Source organism: Nomascus leucogenys, chromosome 1a (assembly GCF_006542625.1).
Source record: "Nomascus leucogenys isolate Asia chromosome 1a, Asia_NLE_v1, whole genome shotgun sequence".
NCBI classification, from domain to species: domain Eukaryota; kingdom Metazoa; phylum Chordata; class Mammalia; order Primates; family Hylobatidae; genus Nomascus; species Nomascus leucogenys.
The window spans coordinates 13,779,092-13,800,275 of NC_044381.1; positions in this window are offsets into that span (position 1 = coordinate 13,779,092).

A 21,184-nucleotide genomic window follows, 5' to 3' on the forward strand; every position below is an offset into this window, starting at 1 on the left:
GTGTGTGTGTGCTTCTTTATGGTATAAAATAACTTTCAGGGAAGATCTGTCACTAGTCCAATTACCCACTTCTGTTGTTCAAAAGAAGGCATTGCTCCTACGAGGTATGTCAATTTTGGAGAATTCCAGCTGTTTAGTTTCACAGCCCCACATAGAAAATCTAGGTTTCCCTTGGCATCCTTATGTAACCAGCACTGCATTTGGCAATCCTTTCTTAGATGCTGTGATTTAAGATTTAAAAGAAAAAAACACACACACACAAAAGCCTTCCTACTGTCATCAGAGATAAAATCTGTGTCTGTATGCCATTATACTTGTTCCTTTGGGGTGATTTCTAAATCAAGGGAGGAAAATAAAAGGAACTTTATTCCATCATCTAATACATGGAAGCCCCCTCTTTACAGATAATTTGTATTTTTATTTATATTTAATTTTATTTTTAAAAATCTTACTTTTTAAATATAGAAAAAAATCACACCCACTCAAATATACTCCATTGATCTTTCACAAAGAAACAAAGAAAATTTAATAGAGAAAGGTTTTCTTTTCAACAAGTGGGGCTGGAACAGTTGGACATTCATGTGTGAAAATATAGATCTAGACACAGACCTTACACCTTTCACAAAAAATAACTCAAAATGAATTATAATCCTAACTACAAAATGCAAAACAATAAAACTTCTAAGAAATAATATAGGAGAAAATATAGGAGACATTGGGTTTGGCAATAAGCTTTTAGATACAACATCAAAAAATTTTTTTAAAATGCAAGAAAAAAATGATAAGATAGACTTTATCAAAAAAATAACTTCTGCTCTGTGAAAGACACTGTCAATAAAAACATCTTAAGAAAAATCAAGACACAGACTGGGAGAAACTTGAAAATAAGCAAAAGATCCAAACAGACATCTCATCAAAGAAGATGTACATACGTCAAATAAGCACGTGAAAATACTTTCAACATCACATCATTGGGAAAATTGTAAATCAAAACAACAATGAGAGAGCCAGGCATGGTGGCTCATACCTATAATCCCCGCACTTCAGGAAGCTAAGGTGGGAGGATCACTTGAGCCCAGGAGTTCAAGATCAGCCTGGGCAGCATGGCGAGACCCCTGTCTCTACAAAAAATTTAAAAACTAGCTAGGTAAGGTAGTTTATGACTGTGGTCCCAGATACTCAGGAGTCTGAGGTGGAAGGATTGCTTGAATCCAGGAGGTCGAGGCTGCAGTGAGCCATGCTTGTACCACTGCAATCCAGCCAGGGAGACAGAGCAAGAGCCCATTTTTTCAAATAAAAACAAAAAACAATGAGATGCCACCACAAACCTATTAGAATAGCTAAAATCTCAAACACTGACAACACTGCATGTTGGCATGGATGGCAAGTAACAGAAACTCTCATCCATTGCTGGTAGGAATGCAAAATGGTAACAGCACTTGGAAGAAAGTTAGGCAGTTAGTTTCTTATAAAACTGAACTTACTCTCGCCACATGATCCAGCATTCACACTTCTAGGTATTTACTCCATTAGTTTGAAAACTTACCCACACACGAAAGCCTACATGTGAGCATTTAGCAGCTTTATTCAAAATTGCCAAAAACTGAAAGCAACCAAGACATCCCTCAACAGATAAATAAATCAACAAACTATGGAACATCTGAACTGAGCTATCATGCCACCGAAAACCTAGAGAAACCTTAAATGCCTATTGTCAAATGAAAGAAGCCAATCTTAAAAAGCCACATGACATGATTCTAATTATATGACATTCTAGAAAAGTCAAAAAGCTACGGAAACAGCAGAAACATCATGATTACCAGAAGGGGGAGAGATGAATAGAGAAAGCATGGGATATTTTTAAGGTGATGAAACTGCTATTTATGATGCTGTAATGTGGGTAAATGCATTATACATTTGTCAAAACCCACAGAACTGTCCAACATAAAGAGTGAATCTGCATGTAAACTATGGACTTCAGTTAATAATAATGCATCAATAAGATTTATTAATTATAAAAAATTCACATAATGAACAATATTAATGCAGCCGGGCGCGGTGGCCCACGCCTGTAATCCCAGCACTTTGGGAGGCCGAGGCGGACAGATCACAAGGTCAGGAGATCAAGACCATACTGGCTAACGTGGTGAAAACCCATCTCTACTAAAAATACAAAAAAATTAGCCAGGCCTGGTGGCAGGCGCCTGTAGTCCCAGCTATTCGGGAGGCTGAGGCAGAAGTGAATCCGGGAGGCAGAGCTTGCAGTGAGCTGAGATCGTGCCACTGCACTCCAGCCCAGGCGACAGAGCAAGAGTCCATCTCAAGAAATAAAATAAAATAAAAAAATTTAAAAATCTGGGACTTTGACAGAGGAGATAAGATGTCAAGGAAAGAAAAATGGGGAATAATAGTGAAGTAAATAAAAGGGAAGTAATACCTGTTTGTTATAAGGCGTTTTACACCTGGTGAAATAACACTATTCCCAGGTTAAATTTAAATTTATAATATGCTTGCTAACATTATTTCCTTACAGAATATAAATGATGTTCTGCAACTATAGGAAAATTAATTACATGTATGAAACAATTTTGAGATGATCCACCCCTTGCTTTAGTATGCCCTGAAGGCCAAACTTACATCTCCGTCATTCACAAAAACTTCCCTTTTTCATAGATTCTGCTTTCACACAGCCACACCTTCTATACTTTAAGTTGCCCTAGAGTGTCTTTTAAGTCTTCATGAAAAAGACTTCAGACAAATGATTTAGAAATGGATTAATCCAACAAAGGGTGTTACCCAGTGCATGCCTGTGGCTGTATGAAATGCAAGCTAGGACAGAGTTTGTCCTTGTGTCTAAGTAGCTTAGTGTGTCTTTGCTGAGGAACAGTAGACAGAATATCACTGGGAAGAAAAATGCTCTTTTTTGAAAAAAGACAAGGCATTCAGCCATGAAGGCCTGTATCATATGTTGTGTTCCTTAGGGTCCAGAAAAAGGTCCCTAACACAGCTGAAACCCACTGGATTCTTGCGGCTGTGATGTATGTCAATAGTTTGGAGTTCTCTACAAACTACAGAGACCAAGGTACACTATTAACACTTTCACTCATTAGGAATTACCTGCCTTTTTCTTCTGTCTTATTTCCCCAACTAGACAGTGAATTTCTTAAAGTTAGGAAACATTGTGTCTTTTACTTTTTTTTTTTGGATCATAAAATCATACTGTCTTAAACGTCATACATGCTGAAAAAATGTTAATTTTTAATTATTATTTTAAATTTCACTTAGATTTCATTTAAATATATGTATTCAAAAGTACATGTAACACAGGTTATAAATTTGTCGTGTTTCTCTTTTTTCTTCTTAAATGTATTTTTCTCATCTTAAATTCATTTCAAAACTATATCTTATAATAAATGTAATATTTTCTCTTTTCTATTTTCTCCAAGCATATTACAAATCTTTTCACAGTGATGTCATATGTTATTTACTATACACTTTATATGTATGCTCAGGTATGTGTGAGATGGCTGTTAAAATAGATTATTATGTGGAATTTTTATCTTAGAATTTTCATATACTTTGCCTGAATGAACACTTAGGTGTACTTTTTAAATGTCAGCATTGATTCATATTTTGACTTATGTGTAAATGTATCTAAAAATGAAACACAAAATTTGACAAAGACATACAACAGTCTTTTGACAGAACCATTGCACTTTCACAGCACAACTTATACATACATTTCTAAACATTAAATTCTAGTTGTAGGCTTTTTACTTCTGGCCGTGTTGAAGTAACTGATACTGGACTTGCCCTCTTGTTGTTAAAGGAAAAAAAAAATACTATAAAATTGGATGAAATAAAAGAGACCGCTCTTTTCAGATAGTAGACAACAGCTACAGCTGGACTGTGATCTCAGAGAAAACAAAAAAGATGGGATTGATTCCTACATTCACCCTGATCTCACCCTGATGACAATAGCCTTAGTTTTTTCTAGACCATAATGCAGTGTAGCAGAACCCAAGCAGAGAACAGAAGACAAAAATCCTAATTTGGGGAGATTGAGACAGCAGGAATTTGCAGGTAGATTACAGGAAAGAGAGAAACTATGCAGAAAATATCTCTGGAAACCTGAAATGGAGTCCTTTTCAGTCTGTTCCTGAATATTAAATTTCAAATTGAAGAGTGCCCGGAGCTCATACAGAGCCATGAGACAATGTTACAATTGCCAGAATACAGAGTCCTTGTTAAAAACCCAGGGTATTCAGTATTGACCCTAAAAAATTATGTCTTTGTAATAGGGTTAAATCAGCTACAGAGTAAAAGCTACTCTAGAAGAACTTAATAATATTTAAAAGCAAAACTCTAAAAGCTGACATGTAAGTTACTTAACTACCTGCCAGAACCAAGTTCACCACTTTTAAAGACGACAAAAACGGCCAGGTGTGGTGGCTCATGTCTGTAATCCCAGCATTTTGGGAGGCCGAGGCGGGCAGGTCACCTGAGGTCAGGAAGTCAAGACCCGCTTGGCCAACATGGTGAAACCCTGTCTCTACTAAAAATACAAAAAATTAGCTGGGCGTGGTGGCGAGTGCCTGTACTCCCAGCTACTCGGGAGGCTGAGACAGGAGAATCGCTTGAATCTGGGAGGTGGAGGTTGCAGTGAGCTGAGATCGTGCCATTGCACTCCAGCCTGGGCAAAAAGAGTGAAAGGCCATCTCAAAAAAATAAATAAATATGTAAATAAAAATAAAGACAACAAAAGTAAATATTTACCATGTGTAAAAAGTATATATTTTGAATTTTTAGAGATAGAAACCACAATGTTGAGATGTTCAGTATGCAATAAAAAATTATCAGGATTCAATGAAGCAAGACATTGCAGCCATTATCTAGGAAGAAAAAAATAATCAGTCACTAGAAACAGGTCCGGAAATGAAAATGATGGTAGAATTAGCAAAGTCTTTAAGTTATTATATATTCACTCAATATCTTTTAAAAATTAAACATCACAAAGAAAGAAATGTGAGATATAAAAAATGGTATTTGTAGAGCCAAAAAATATAACATCTGAAATTAAAAAAAAATTAGACATGGTTAATGACAGATAATGCAGAGGAAAAGACCACTAAAATTAAGGACATAGTAACAGAAACTGAACAAACTACAATACAGAGAAAAAAAAGAAAAAAAATATATACAGAGAGTCAGTGACCTATGGTCCAATATTAAGCAATCTAATGTGTGTATAGTTGGAGCTCCAGAAAAAGAAAAAAAAACAGTGAGTGTGGTGATTAAAAATATTTCAATAATAATGTTCAATTTTTCCAAATTTGATGAAATCTATAAGCTTAACACACACTGCACAGTTTAAGTTCAGAGAAAACATCAAAGAAAACCATAATCTACTTGCTAAAAAAGTCATAAACAGAAATTCTTAAATGCAGCTAGAGAAAAAAATGGATACACTACATATTGGACAATAAAGAGGGGAATAATTTTAGACTTCTTGACAGAAATTATGCAAAGCAGATGTATTAGTTTGCTAGGGCTGCCATAACCAAGTACCACAGATTGGGTGGCTAAAAAATAGAAATTTATTTCCTCATAGTTCTGGAGGCTAAAAATTATTCAGAAAGTTTTTCTCCCTAGTTTGTAATGACCGTTGTATTAGGGTTTTACAGAGAAAGAGAACCAATAGGATATACTACATATGTATGTTATGACACATATTAATTGTATGTATAATATATTATGAATGTCATTTGTAGTGTGTATTCAATGTACATATCCTTCATTATATATTTTCTTCATTATATAAAAATGAGGAATTGGCTCATGCATGCTGGAGACTCAGGAAACCCGATGTCGTTATTCAGTCCCAGTGAAAAAGTCTGGGAACCGGGAGAGCTGATGACGTAAATACAAGTTCAAAGGCAGGAGAAGATGCGATGAAATGTCCCAGCTCAAGCAGTGAGGCAGGGAAATGGGGAGAATTTCTCTTCTTCCACCTTTTGTTTTAATCAGGCCTTCAACAGATTAACTAATACCCAACCACATTGGAGAGGGCAATCTACTTTACTGAGTCCACCAATTCAAATGCTAGTCTTATTTGGAAGTACACTCAGAGACACACCCCAAAACAACGTTTAGTCTGGGCATCCCATATCCCACTGAAGTTGACACATACGATTAACATCATGGCCATATTCTTCTAGTATCTTCACATGGTCTTCTTTCTGTATCTGTATTCTCTTTTGTTTCCTCTTCTTGTAATGATGCCAGTCATACTGGATTAGGGACCACGCATATGACTTCGTTTTACCTTACTTAGGTAAAGACGTATCCCCAAACACAGTTGCATTCTGAGCTATTGGGGGCTAAGACATCAATATATGAATTTTGGGAGGAAACAATTCTGCCCATAACACCAAATAACAATGAAAAGGCATATTTGAAATGATAAATGAAAGCAAAAACTTTTTAATCTCTATTTGTAAAACCAGTAAAAACATCATTAAAAATAAAGGGAAATAAAAATGTTTTTATACAAACACAACCTAAGAGAATTCATTACCAGCAGGCCTGTACTACAGGAAGTTCTTCAAGTGTAAAGAAAATAAAACCAGATGGAAATTCAGATCCACAAAATTAAGGACATTTGCTTCTGGCCAAGATGGAGTGACAGACTAGATTTCTTCTCCCACATGAAATAACAAAAAATGGACAAAATATACAAAACACAGATTTGCAAGACACTGTACATAAAGTAACAAACGATAAAAACCTTGAGATGGGAAACAAAGGAGATGTGCCACACAATTCCTTCAGCTTACTGCTTTCAGAGAGTCTCCAGTCTGCAAGGCAGGGAGGGCAAACTCACACAGAGCACAGCGGACTCCCTGAGTTGAGCGGATGGAGGTGAGAGTCTAGAGAGACCAAGGTGGCTAGAATTTGCAGAACAGAGAACCTGAGAAGAGACAATTACACAGGGAGCGAACTCTGGCATCTACAGAGCGTTTCCCTCATGTATTTAGTTCAGTACTATTGAGTGTACATGTGTGAGAAAACTACCTGAGACTATGAAAATAAATTACACAAAAGAATGAAGGTATTAATGTCTGGTAATCATGGGAAGAGTTTCTATTCCCACAAGCCATATGAAAGCCCTCATGATTCCTGGGGAATTGGGTAAAGTGCACAAAAAGAATAATTAGCTTTACATGGAGCACTGTTCCTATACCACCTAGCAAATCTTAAAAAGCAAGACCTGAAGGGATTTAACTGTTTCCAAGTAACTTATTGTGTCCCAGACAGAACTCAATAGTGATTATAAAAATGTTTCTAAAAATCATCAAGCAGCCAGGCATGGTGGTAGGCGACTGTAATCCCCAGCTTCTTGGGAGGCTGAGGCAGAGAACTGCTTGAATCTGGGCAGCAGAGTTTGCAGTGAGCCAAGAACACACCACTGCACTCCAGCCTGAGTGACAGAGCGAGACTCCACCCACCCCCCACAAAAAAAAATAAAAATCATCCATCACCTCACAGGGTAAAATTCAGTGTTTGATATCCAGCTAAAATTAGTAGGCACACAAAAAGGTAGGAAAATGGCCAGGCATGGTGGCTGACACCTGAATCCCAGAATTTGCACTTTAGGAGGCCACAGAGGGATCACTTGAGGTCAAGAGTCCAAGACCAGCCCAAGCAACATAACAAGACCCCATCTCTACAAAAAATAAAATAAAACTCATCCAGGTGTGGGGATGCATGCCTGTAATTCTAGCTATTCAGGGGGCTGAGAGGGGAGGATCACTTGAGAGCCCAGGAGTTCAAGGTTATAGTGAGCTATAATCATGCCACTACACTCTAGCCTAGGCAACAGAGTGAGACCCCTGTCCAAAAAATAGGTGGGGGGGGGGCAGAAGAACATAAGCCATAATGAGGAGATTAATAATCAGTAGAAACAACTCAGAACTGACATAGAAAAGAGAGAATTTTAAAATATTAAAATAACACTAGTAAGGTGAGGGGCATACACCTGTTATCAATAACCTAGGTGAAGCCCAAAGGAGAGGAAAGAACCAAAACATTATTAAACTTTGATTAAAACTATACATTTACAGATCTAGGAACCCCTAGGTAAAGAAACATAAAAAAAAATTTGCTCAATACCAGCTGTAAAGAAAAAATTTTAGAAGCAGGAGGATAAAAAAAGACACATTATATATACAGGAACAAAAATAAAGATGCAGATATCTCATTGGAAACCAATCTCATAGTGGAATAACATCTTCAGAGTATTGAAAGAAAAAAAATCCGCCAACTTCGAATTCTATACCCAATACACATACCTTTCAAGAATGAAGGCAAAATAAGCATTTTTTAAGATTTAAAAAAGTTGAAAGAATTAATTATAAGCAAACCCACATTACCAGAAATGTGAAAGGAATTTCTTTAAACAGGAGGTAAATGACAAGAGAAAGAAATATAGATCTACAGAAATAATAAATAGTAATGGAAATTATAACTATATGGGTAAATATGTGAGATTTATTTCTCATTATTTAAGTCCAAATTGACAGCTTAACAAAAATAGTATCAATATACTATTGTGGAGCTTATAGCATATGTGAAAGTATTTGACAATGTTAGCAGAAAGATCAGGAGGAAAGAATTGGAAGTATACTATTGTACAATTTTTATACTGAAAATAGAGAGGTATAATATCATTTCAAAATACAGTATGATAAGTTAAAGATGATACTATACATTGCTGAAATAAAAAATAAAGAATTATAATGAATACATAATAAAGTAGCTGCTATGGTCTGAATATTTATACACCACACCCCTAAATTCCTATTTGGGCACCTAATCTCCAATGCAATAGTATTAAGAAGTGAGGCCTTTAGAAGGTGATTAGATCATGTTGACTCTTTGATCTTAGACTTCCCAGCCCCAGAACTCTGAAATATAAATTTCCATTTTTTATAAATTACTCAGTCTAAGATATTTTGTTATAGCAGCCTGAATGGACTAAGAAAAAAATATACAATTATAAGAAATATTTAACCAATGCAAAGAAGGCATAAGCAAAATAAAAGTGAACAAAGACCAGATGGGACAAATAGAAAAACAAAAATTAAGGCAATAGAAAGCAAGATGATCTATTTGAAACCAACCATATAATAACTATATTAAATATAAATGTTCTAAATATCCCAATTAAAAAGAAGTAATGTCAGATTTGATATAAAACTAAGATCGAATTATATGCTGCCTACAGGAAATTTACCTTAAATAAAAAGGCAAAATTGGGTTAAACTTATGAAAAAAAGTGCAATGCTAGTACTAACCAAAAAGATATGGAGTGGCTGTATTAATATAGACATAGTAGATTTCAGAGCACAGATTATTACCAGGATTAAGAGTTTCATTTAATAATTTTAAAGGGGTTAAATCTTTCGGAGGACCTAGCAATCTTAAATGTTCATGTACTAATAATACAACTTCAAACTACATCAAGTAAAAACTGATCAAAATATGGAGAAAAAATAGACAAATCCAAAGGTTCAGTAAGAGATTACATGTTCCTCCTAAAAATTAACAGAATATGTAAACAAAACATCAGTAAAGACACACAATATTTGAACATCAACCAACTTGACCTGACATTTTTAAACCATTTCACCCAACAAGAATGTAATGTACATTAATTTCAAGTGCACTCAGAACATTTACCAAGATAGAGTATACTCTGGGCCATAAAGCAAGCTTACAAAATTTAAAAGGATTTGAGTTATACAAAGTACAGTCATACAACATTTAGCAACAGGGATACATTCTGAGAAATGCATCATTAGGTGATTTCATTATGCAAACATCATAGAGTATACTTAACACAAACCCAGGTAGTATAGCCTACTACATACTTTAGCTATATGGTGGTGTAATCTATTGCTCCTACACTAAAAACCTATACAACATGATACTGTGCCGATTACTGTAAGCAATGGTAATTCAATGGTAAGTATTTGTGCATGTAAATATATCTAAACACAGAAAAGGTACAATAAAAATGTGGTATAAGACAGTGGTCCCCAACAGTTTTGGCACCAGGGATCAGTTTCACAAAAGACAATTTTGCCATGGACCAGGGTTGAGGGGATGGTTTGGGGATGATTCAAGCACATGACATTTATTGTGCACTTTATTTCTATTATTATTACGCTATAATATACAATGAAATGATTATGCAACTCACCATAATGTAGAATCAGTGGGAGCCCTGCTATTGTTTTCCTGCAACTAGAAACTAGATGATCCCATCTGGGGGTGATAGGAGACAGTGATAGATCATCAGGCATTGGATTCTCATAAGGAGCGTGCAACCTAGATTTCTTGCATGCACAGTTTATAATAGGGTTTGCACTCCTATGAGAATCTCATGCCACCACTGATCTGACAGGAGGTGGAGCTCAAGTGGTAATTCTCTTTCACCTGCCGCTCACCTGCCACTTACCTACTGCTGTGTGGCCCACTTCCTAACAGACCACGGACTGGTACCATGGGGGTTGGGGACCCCTGCTATAAAAGATAAAAAATGATAAACACGTTATCAGGCATTTACCGTGAACAGAGCTTGCAGGACTGGAAGTTGCTTTGGGTGAGTCAGTGGGTGAGTGATGAGTGAATGTGAAGGCCTAGAACATCACTGTACACTACTGCAGACTTTATAAACACTGTAAAATTAGGGTATACTAAATTTATAAAAAGTATTTCTTTCTTCAATAATAAATGAACCTTAGCTTACCATAACTTTTTTACTTCCTAAACTTCTGAATGTTTAGCTTTTTGACTCTTTTGTAACAGCACACAGCTTAAAACACAAACACATTGTATAGCTTTACAAAAGTATTTTCTTTCTTTCTTTATGCCTTTATTCTATAAGTGTTGGTCTATTTTTAATTTTTTTTGTTTTTTACTTTTTAAGTTTTTTGTTAAAAATGAAGACACAAACATACATATTTGCCTAGGCCTACACAGGGTCAAGATCATAAATATCACTGCCTTCCATCTCCACATCTTGTCCTACAGAAGGTCTTCATGGTCAATAACACACATGGAGTTGTCATTTCCTATGATAATGGCTTCTTCTGGAATCCTCCTGAAGGATCTGCCTGAGGCCATTTTATAAACAGTTTTTTTTTAAATAAGTAGAATGAGTGTACTCTAAAATAATGATAAAATACAGTATAATAAATACATAAATCATTAACAATTATTTAGTATCATTATCAAGTATTATGTACTCTAGATAATTGTATTGCTATACTGTTATGCAACTGGTAGTGCAGTAGCTTTGTTTACATCAGTATCACTACAAACAAATGAGTAATGCATTGCACTATGATGTAATGACAATAGCTATGATGTCACTGGGTGGCAGGAATTTTCAGCTCCATTATCTTATGGGATCACTATCATATATGTGGCCCATCTTGGAGTGAAACATTGCTGTGCAGTGCATGACTCTATGTACTCTCACCACATCAGAATTCAATTGGAAATTAATAATAAAATGATCTATGAAAATTTTTCAAATATTTTGAAACTAAATAATACACCCCTAAATAACACATTGGCAAAAAAGAAAGCAAATGTAAACTGGAAATTATTTTGAACTAAAAAAAAGAAGAAAGTACAACATATCGAAACCTATGGAATAATGCTAAAGAAGTACTTAGGGAACAATGTACAGCAAAATAAAATGCCTATATTAGAAAAGAACAAAATTTCAAATCAATGACCTCAGTTTCCACCTTTAAAAAGTAGGAAAATAAGGGGACGTTAAAACCAGATTAAATAGAAGAAAAATACAATAAGGATTAAGACGTAAATTAATTTCAAAAACTAAAAATGTTATAAAATCAATAAAACTTGGCTGAGCGTGGTGGCTCACACCTGTAATCCCAGCACTTTGGGAGGCTGAGGCAGGTGGATCACAAGGTCAGGAGATCGAGACCATCCTGGCCAACATGGTGAAACCCTGCCTCTGCTAAAATACAAAAAATTAGCTGGGCATGGTGGCGAGCACCTGTAATCCCAGCTACTCGGGAGGCAGAGGCAGGGGAATTGCTTGAACCCAGGAGGTGGAGGTTTCAGTGAGCTGAGATTGCACCACTATACTCCAGCCTGGCGACAGAGAGAGACTCCAAAAACAAACAACAACAAAAAAACCAGAAAACTCAAAGCTGTTTTTTTTTAAATATCAATAAAATTGATAAACCTTTAGGCAGACGTACTAAGAAAAAGAGAGAAGATGTTACCAATTTTAGGAATAAGGAGGATATTCCTACAGATTCTATAGATACTAAAAGGATAAGTTTAATTATGAACTTCATGTTAATAAATTTGACAACTTAAATGAAATAGAGAATTTGAAAGATTTAAATGACCAAAGCTAACATAAGAAGACATGAACAACCTGAATAACAGCATGTCTATTATATAAAGTGGATTCATAGTTCAAAACCTTTCTACAAAGAAAACCCCAGTCCCAGATGGCTTCACTGATAAATTCTACCAAACATATAAAGAAAAAATAATACCAATTCTGTATAAACTCTTCCAGATTGAAAAGAAAAGAATAACCCTCATTCTATTTTATGAGGACCATATTATGTTGATATCAAAACCATACAAAAACATTTATAAAAGAAAACTATAGGCCAGACACGGTGGCTCATGCCTATAATCCCAGCAGTTTGGGAGGCTGAGACAGGAAGATCGCTTGAGCTCAGGAGTCCGAGATCAGCCTGGGCAAAATAGTGAGACCTCATCTCTGCAAAAAAAAATTAGCCAGACATGATGGCACATGCCTGTGGTCCCAGCTACTCGGAAGGCTGAGGTGGGAGGATCATTTGAACCCAGAAGGTTGAAAGGTTGAGGCTGCTGTGAGCTGTGATCGTGCCACTGCACTCCAGGCTGGGCAACAAAGTAAGCATCTGTCAAAGAAAGAAAGAAAAAGAAGGAAGAAAGGAGGAAAGAAAGAAAGAAGGAAGGAAGGAAGGAAGGAAGGAAGGAAGGAAGGAAGAAGAAGAAAGAAAGAAAGAAAGAAAGAAAGAAAGAAAGAAAGAAAGAAAGACGGACGGAAGGAAGGAAGGAAGGAAGGAAGGAAGGAAAACTACAGACAGATATTGCTCATGAACATACAAAATTTTAGTGAGTTGAACAATATATAAAAAGCACAATACTTTATAACTGAGTCAGTTTTACTCCAAGATATGTTTGATTAAACATTTGAAATCAATTAAGGTGCTTCACCATATTAATAAACTTAAAAAATAATAAGCTCAATAGGTACAGAAAAGGCACTGCACAAAATCCAAGACACTTGATAAATACTCTCAGCCCACTAGGAAAAGAAGGGAATTCCTCACTTGATAAGGAGTAGAAACAAAAAGCCTACAGCTAATTTCATACTAGACAGTGAAAAACTAAACACTTTGCAACAAGACAAAGATATAATCTCTCATAACTTGAATATTATATCAGAGGTTCCAGCTAGTGAAATACACTGTGGGAAAAAAAGATTAAAATTATCCAAATTAGAAAGAAAAAATAAAACTACATTTATTATTGTCTATATTGAAAATCTAATGGATCTATAAAAAAGCTACTAGAATTAATATGTATTTAATAAGTTTGCAGGATACAAGACCAATATACAAAATCAACTGTATTTTTACACTCCAGCAACAACCAGAAATTGAAATTAGAAAATAATACCAATTACAGTAGTATAACAATATATTAAAAACCTAGGAGAAATAAATCTCACAAAAGATGCAAAAGCCTATACTCTGAAAGCTACAAAAGATTACTTGGAGCAATTAAAGTCACCTAAATAAAAAAGACTTTGCTCATGGGTAAAAAGACTCAATATTGTTAAGACGTCACTTTATCCCAAATTGATTTATACATTCAATACATTCAACATAATTACATTCAAAATTCTCAGAGGCTTATTTTGAAAAAAATTTGAAACTGGATTATAAAACTCAAATATAAATGAAATGGGCCTAGAGCAGCCAAAAGTACTTCGAAAATTAAGACCAAATTTGGAAGACTAATGTTACTGTATTTGAAGGTTTATTTAAATCTAGAATAATCAAAACAGGGTGGTATTAGCATCAAAAAAAGTCAATAGAATAGAAATACTTCTACACATATATGGACAATTGATTTTCCACAAAGGCAAAGGCAATGCAGTGGAGAAAGTATAGTCTTTTCAACAAGCAATGCTAGCATGATTGAATATCCAAATGCCAAAAATGTACTTAGATTTAGACCTCAACCTTGTATAAAAAGTAACTCAAAATGAATCATAGACCAAAATGTAAGACTTAAAACCACTAAATATTTAGAAGAAAAGATAGAACATATTTGTAACTTTGAAGTAGGTGAAGATTTTTTAGATACACAGTAAATGCATGATCCATAAAATAACAAATTAATATTGTCTTTATCAGAATTAAAACTTCTGCTCTTTGGAAGACTCTGATAGTAGAATGGAGAGAAAACCACAGATTAGGAGGAAAAAATAAAAGACCTGTATCCAGAAGGTATATAAATACACACACAACAACAACAACAGAAAAACAACCAAGCCAATTTTTTAAAAAATGGGCAAAAGAGATTTGGACAGATGCTTCATCCAAGAAGATATACAAATTGTAAATAAGAACATGAAAGTTGCCCAATGTCACTATTCATTCAGGAAATGCTAATTAAAATTGTAATGTAAAAACCACTGTACCCCTATTAGAATGACTAAAATTAAAAAGACTGGCCATACCAAGTGTTGGTGAGGATATCCACAAACTGAAATTCTCATACTTTGATACACTTTTTTGTAAAATCAAACATATGCTTTCCTTATGACCCAGTCATTCTATGCCTAGGTTTTACCTAAGAGCAATGAAAGTATTATATCAACACAAAAACTATTTTTTTTTTTTTTTGAGACGGAGTCTCGCTCTGTTGCCCAGACTGGAGTCCAGTGGCGCGATCTCGGCTCACTGCAAGCTCCGCCTCCTGGGTTCACACCATTCTTCTGCCTCAGCCTCCTGAGTAGCTGGGACTACAGGCGCCCGTCACCACGCCCGGCTAATTTTTTGTATTTTTAGTAGAGACAGGGTTTCACCATGTTAGCCAGGATGATCTCGATCTCCTGACCTCATGATCTGCCTGCCTCGGCCTCCCAAAGTGCTGGGATTACAGGCGTGAGCCACTGTGCCCCGCCTACACAAAAACTTCCTTATGAGTCTGTTTAGCATCTTTATTTATAATAGCTGAAAATTTGAAATATATGTTCATCTTACAGGTATGAATAAACAAATCGTGGATGCAACAACAATGGAATACTACTCGGGAATGAACCATTAATACATAGAACAACACAGATGACCTCAAAAACACGCTGAGCAGAAGAAGCCATACAAAAAGAATACTTACTGTGATTTTATTAATATGCAATTCTAATAAAGAAAAACTAATCTGTAGTGACAGAAAACAGGTCAGTGGCTGTCTGTGCACTAGACTGGGAAGGACACAATATCCCCAACTTTTGGAGATATTGGAAACGATTTATGTATAGATTTGTCGAAGTATTTTAAAATCTACACTTAAATCTGGTACATTTTATTGAATATAAATTGTGCCTTATTCAAGGTGATGTTTTAAAAAATCGTAGCTATAGATGGTTAACTTCACAATACATCCTAGCCATAATACCTATTCAGAGAGATCTACATCATTTTCTATACTTAATGTAGCTCAGATTTGTCTTTTACTTCAAAAACAAGAGATTTAATGCGTATCAAAGGAAGAAAAAAAACTTTCTAAAGATGTGCCAGCTTGCTTTCAAAACAATCATTTATATAACTGAGATGAAAATGTAACCATCCTATTTCAGCATTCAGTCTTTTCAGCTGAAGCAGATAAAGATCTGGGTTGCTGAAACTTGTTTTGCTGCTCTATAAAATAGCTGCAGTATCATTGACACTTAATAGGCATGAATCATGGCACAACCTTTCTGTTTAAAGGCTGCATGCAGCACAACAGTTGCATTCTAAACTCTAACTATGTGGTTGAGGAAACCTTTAATTTGACCTGTCTTTAAAATTCTGATTTAGTACAGTTTATACCACCTCCCCCTACTCCCTCGGGATGCAACTACAACTACAAGTCAAGTGACTATCAAGTCAAAAGGTATGGCTTGGATTATCACTCTGGCCCTTTTTATATTGTGTGAATTTGGACCAACTATTTAAATATATTATCTTTATTTTCCTTATCTGTAAAATGGAGATTGTTGTTCCCATCACATGAGCGTTTTGAGTACCCTGTTTCATAATGTGTATGAGAGAATCAAGTCATTCTATGCCCTTAGTAAATAATGATTGAATAGAAAATCAGAGCTTGCGCAAAAAAACTAACACTTTGGAGGCCACCCAGAAATAATGCTACAAGTAAGAGAGGATGACTGGTATGACACTATACATACTAGAAGAGAGTTAATTGGCTGTTATTCTCCAGGGCAGGCTGGCCTTCAAATATGACAGAGGAAATCTTGGCAGAGTAGTGCAAGACGGAACGATAGTTGAACTGGATTAAACATTGGGTTAACCAAGGCCATCTTCTTTCTGGTTTAACATATTCAAGTATCTCTTTTAAGCATAATCTTATCCATAGAGAAGAAGAAAAGAATCCCCCTCACAGACTTCTCCCCTGCCGCCTCAAAAATAACCTTCCTTGGTAAAAGTTGCCAAATGAAAATATATTTTCCAAATTGGGCAATATTCGTGAGATAAGAAGGAGTTCTGACAGGTTTCCACTTTGGGAAAAGACACTTTACAAATGCAGGTCTTCATACCTGAAATGCCAATAACTACTTTGAGGTCTTGAGATTTCTCTTCGGCTCTAAAAAGCAAATGCAACATATTTGAGGTTAACTTTGAACATCAAAGTATTTTTTAAGAAAGAAGTGTCAGAATCCACTATGGCTGTCTCCCAAGAAGTCCTTTTTTTAAAACATTATTACTGGATTGCTTTGGATTGTAGCACACTATCTCCTTAAGAGCATATCCTTGTAGTTCCCTAAGAAAAGTCGATGTATATCGAACCACTGCATGAGTAATAGTAGACTTACTCACCAAGGAGAAAGTTGAACTGAGCCAGAACCATTTTTGTCTGAAAAGTTCCTATTACAAAGCCTTTCAGGAAGTTGCTTGTCAAGCCCCAGGTTACATCTCGAATTAAATCCCTTGCAAATCTAAAAAGTGAGTTTGTGCAAACAGGACAGAGTATCAAAACTACTTGTGGGAATTACAAAAGGATATGTTGGTGACGGCATAAGGGCTTTTGTAGAGAAGCCAACACCTAAGCCAGTAATTGTCAACATTGTCTCTGAGACACTGCAGTTTGCTTGCACTAATCTCAGTTTGTTTAAAAATTCCCCAGGGCAATAATTTAGTTCAGTGTACAGGCATATTTTGTTTTATTCTTCTTTACTTTATTGAACATTACAGATACTGAATTTTTTACAAATTAAAGGTTTGTGACAACCCTGTGTGTATTAGTGCCATTTTCAAACAGCATGTGCTTACTTCATGTCTCTGTGTCACATTTTGATAATTCTTGCATTATTTCACACTTTAAAAAATTATTATAATATTTGTTTTGGTGTTCTGTAATCAGTGATCTTTGATGTCACAATTGTAATTGTTTTAAGGCACCACAAACTGTGCCCATATGAGACAGCGAACTTAATCCATAAATGGTGTATGTGTTCTGACTGCTCCACTGATCAGCTGTTTCTACATCTCTCTGCCTCTTCTCATGCTGTTCCATTCCTTGAGACAACACTATTGAAATTAGGCCAAATAGGAACCCTACAACGGCCTCTAAGTGTTCAAGTGAAAAGAAGAGTTGTGCATCTCTCACTTTAAATAAAAAGCTAGACAGGAGACGGGGCACATCCTGTAGTCCCAGCTACTCAGAAGGCTGAGGCAGGAGGATCACTCGAGACCATGAGTCCAAGGCTACGGTGTGCTATGATTGCGCCCGTGAACAGCCACTGCATGCCAGCTGGGAAACATAGTGAGCCCTTGTCTGTAAAAAAAAAAATTAAAATAAAAACAAATATAAATTAAAAAATCAAAAACTAGAAATGATTAGGCTGAGTGAGGAAGGCATGTTGATAACTAAGACGGCCAAAACTTAGTCTCTTGCACCAGTTAGCCAAGTTGTGAATGCAAAGAAAAAGTTCTCGAAGGAAATTAAAATTGTTTCTCCAGTGAACATGAATGATAAGAGAGCTAACCAGCCATATTGCTGATATGGAGAAAGTTGTAGCATTTTGGATAGAAGATCAAACCATTCCTTTAAGCCAAAGCCTAATCCGGAGCAAGACCCGAACTCTTCAATTCTGTGAAGGCTGAGACAGGTGAGGAAGCATAAGAAGAAAAATTAGAAGCTAGCAGAAGTTAGTTCATGAGGTTTAAGGAAAGAACCCATCTCCATAACATAAAAGGGCAAGGTGAAGCAGCAAGTGCTGATGTAGAAGCTGCAGCAAATTATCCAGAAGCTCTAACTGAGATCATTGATGAAGGTGGCTACACTAAACCACAGATTTTTAATGTAGATGAAACAGCTTTATATTGGAAGAAGGGCCTTCAAGGACTTTCACTCGAGAAAAGTCAATGCCTGGCTTGAAAGCTTCAAAGACAGGCTGATTTTGTTCATAGGGGCTAATGCAGCCAGTGACTTTTAAGTTGAACCCAATGCTCATTTACCATTCCAAGAATCCTACAGCTCTTATGAATTATACTAAATCTATTCTGCCTGTGCTCCATCAGTGAAACAACAAAGACTGAATGACAGCACATCTGTTTATAGCATGCTTTACTGAATATTTTAGGCCCACTGTTGAGACCTGCTCAGAAAAAAGTTTCTTTTCAAAATATTACTGCTCAGTGACAAGGCACTTGGTCACCCAAGAGCTCCGATGGAGATGTACAAGGAGATGTTGTTTTCATGCCTGCTAACACAATCATCATTCTGTAGCCCATGGATCAAAGGGTGATTTTGACTTTCAAGTCTTATTGAAGAAATACATTTGTAAGGCTATAGTTGCCATAGATAGTGATTTTTTTTTTTTTTTTTTTTTTTTTGAGATGGAGTCTCGCACTGTCGCCAGGGCTGGAGTGTAGCGGCGTGAATTCGGCTCACTGCAACCTCTGCCTCACAGGTTCAAGCGATTCTCCTGCCTCAGCCTCCCAAGAAGCTGGGATTACAGGTGCACGCAGATGGTGATTTCCCTGATGGATCTGGGAAAAGTAAATAGAAAACCTTCTGGAAAGGATTCACCATTCTAGATGCCCTTAAGAACATCTGTGCTTCATGGAAGAAAGTCAAAATATGACCATTTGGAGTTTCTTCCAAACTCCAATTTCTTTTGGAAGATGTTGATTTCAACCCTGATGTATGACTTTAAGGAGTTCAAGACCAGTGGAGGAAGTCACTGCATATGTGGTAGGAATAGTGAGAAAACTAGAATTAGAAGTGAAGCCTGAAGATGGGACTGAATTGCTGCAATCTCATGATAAAGCTTGAATGGATGAGGAGTTGCTTCTTATGGATGAGCAAAGAAAGCAGTTTCTTGAGATGGAATCCACTCCTGGTGAAGATACTGTGAACATTGTTAAAATGACAACAAGGGATTTAGAATATTATGTACACTTAGTTGATAAAGCAGTGGCAGAGTTTGAGAAGATTGACTCCAATTCTGAAAGAAGTTCTACTGTGGCTAAAATGCTATCCAACAGTATCACATGCTACAGAGAAGTCTTTCATGAAAGGAATAGTCAATCAACAAGGCAAACTTCATTGTTGTCTTAAGAAATTGACACAGCCATCCCAGGCTTCAGCAACCACCACCCTGATCAGTCAGCAGCCACCACTATTGAAGCAAGACCTGCCACCAGAAAAACATTAGAACTCACTCAATGCTCAAAGGATTGTTAGCATTTTTTAGCAATTGCATATTTTAAAATTAAGGTATATACATGTTTTAGACACAATGCTCTTGCATACTCAATAGACTACAGTATAATGTAAAGGTAATTTATATGTACTGGGAAACCAAATAATTCACGTGATTTGCTTTATTGCAATATTCCCTTTATTGTTGCTGTCTAGAACCAAACCTGCAACATCTCTGAGGTATGCCTGTCATTGAAAAAAAATAAGTATGTGTCAGGCAGGACTTTTGTCAGGACAGTGGAGGTCTTACAAAAAAATAGCCAAATACCATAAGAGTGTTAAACTTAATTTATCTTAGAGTTAGCAATACTATTTATTAATTTAGACATTTTTTAGCCCCTATCTCTCAGGGATAAGTGTACCTAGCATAGTTTTTGGAATTTGGATATCCTCAATGGATGTTCATGTTGTTCAAAAATTGAGAATCTACTCTATGCACAGCACTGTTCTTGGGAATAGATAGTTTTTCAAAAATATAGGTTAAGGCCTAACAATGTCTAATTGAGTTTTCTAAGGAAATCTCATTATGAGGCCTCATAGTTCTTCAAGATGTCTCCAGAGCATTCCATTCTTCAGTAAGTAAAAGTAGCATTTCTATAAGTATGTTTATAGAAAAAACTAATTCTGAGTGATTCAAGGCCAAAGATACCAGCTAAAGTTACTTTTTATTCTTCAAGGGAAAATTTATGTACAAAATGCTGAAGGCTGCAGTGACAGTCACAGAGCTGGAAACGGAAACTTGAAAACTGATTTTACTTTCTCTTTTTTTTTTTTTTTTTTTTTTTTGAGACAGAGTCTCGCTCAGTCGCCCAAGCTGGAGTGCAGTGGCTCGATCTCCGCTCATTGCAAGCTCCGCTTCCTGGGTTCACGCCATTCTCCTGCCTCAGCCTCCCGAGTAGCTGGGACTACAGGCACCCGCCACCACGCCCGGCTAATTTTTTTGTATTTTTTTAGTAGAGACGGGGTTTCACCGTGTTAACCAGGTTGGTCGCGATCTCCTGACCTCGTGATCTGCCCGCCTGGGCCTCCAAAGTGCTGGGATTACAGGCATGAGCCACCGCGCCCGGTCTGATTT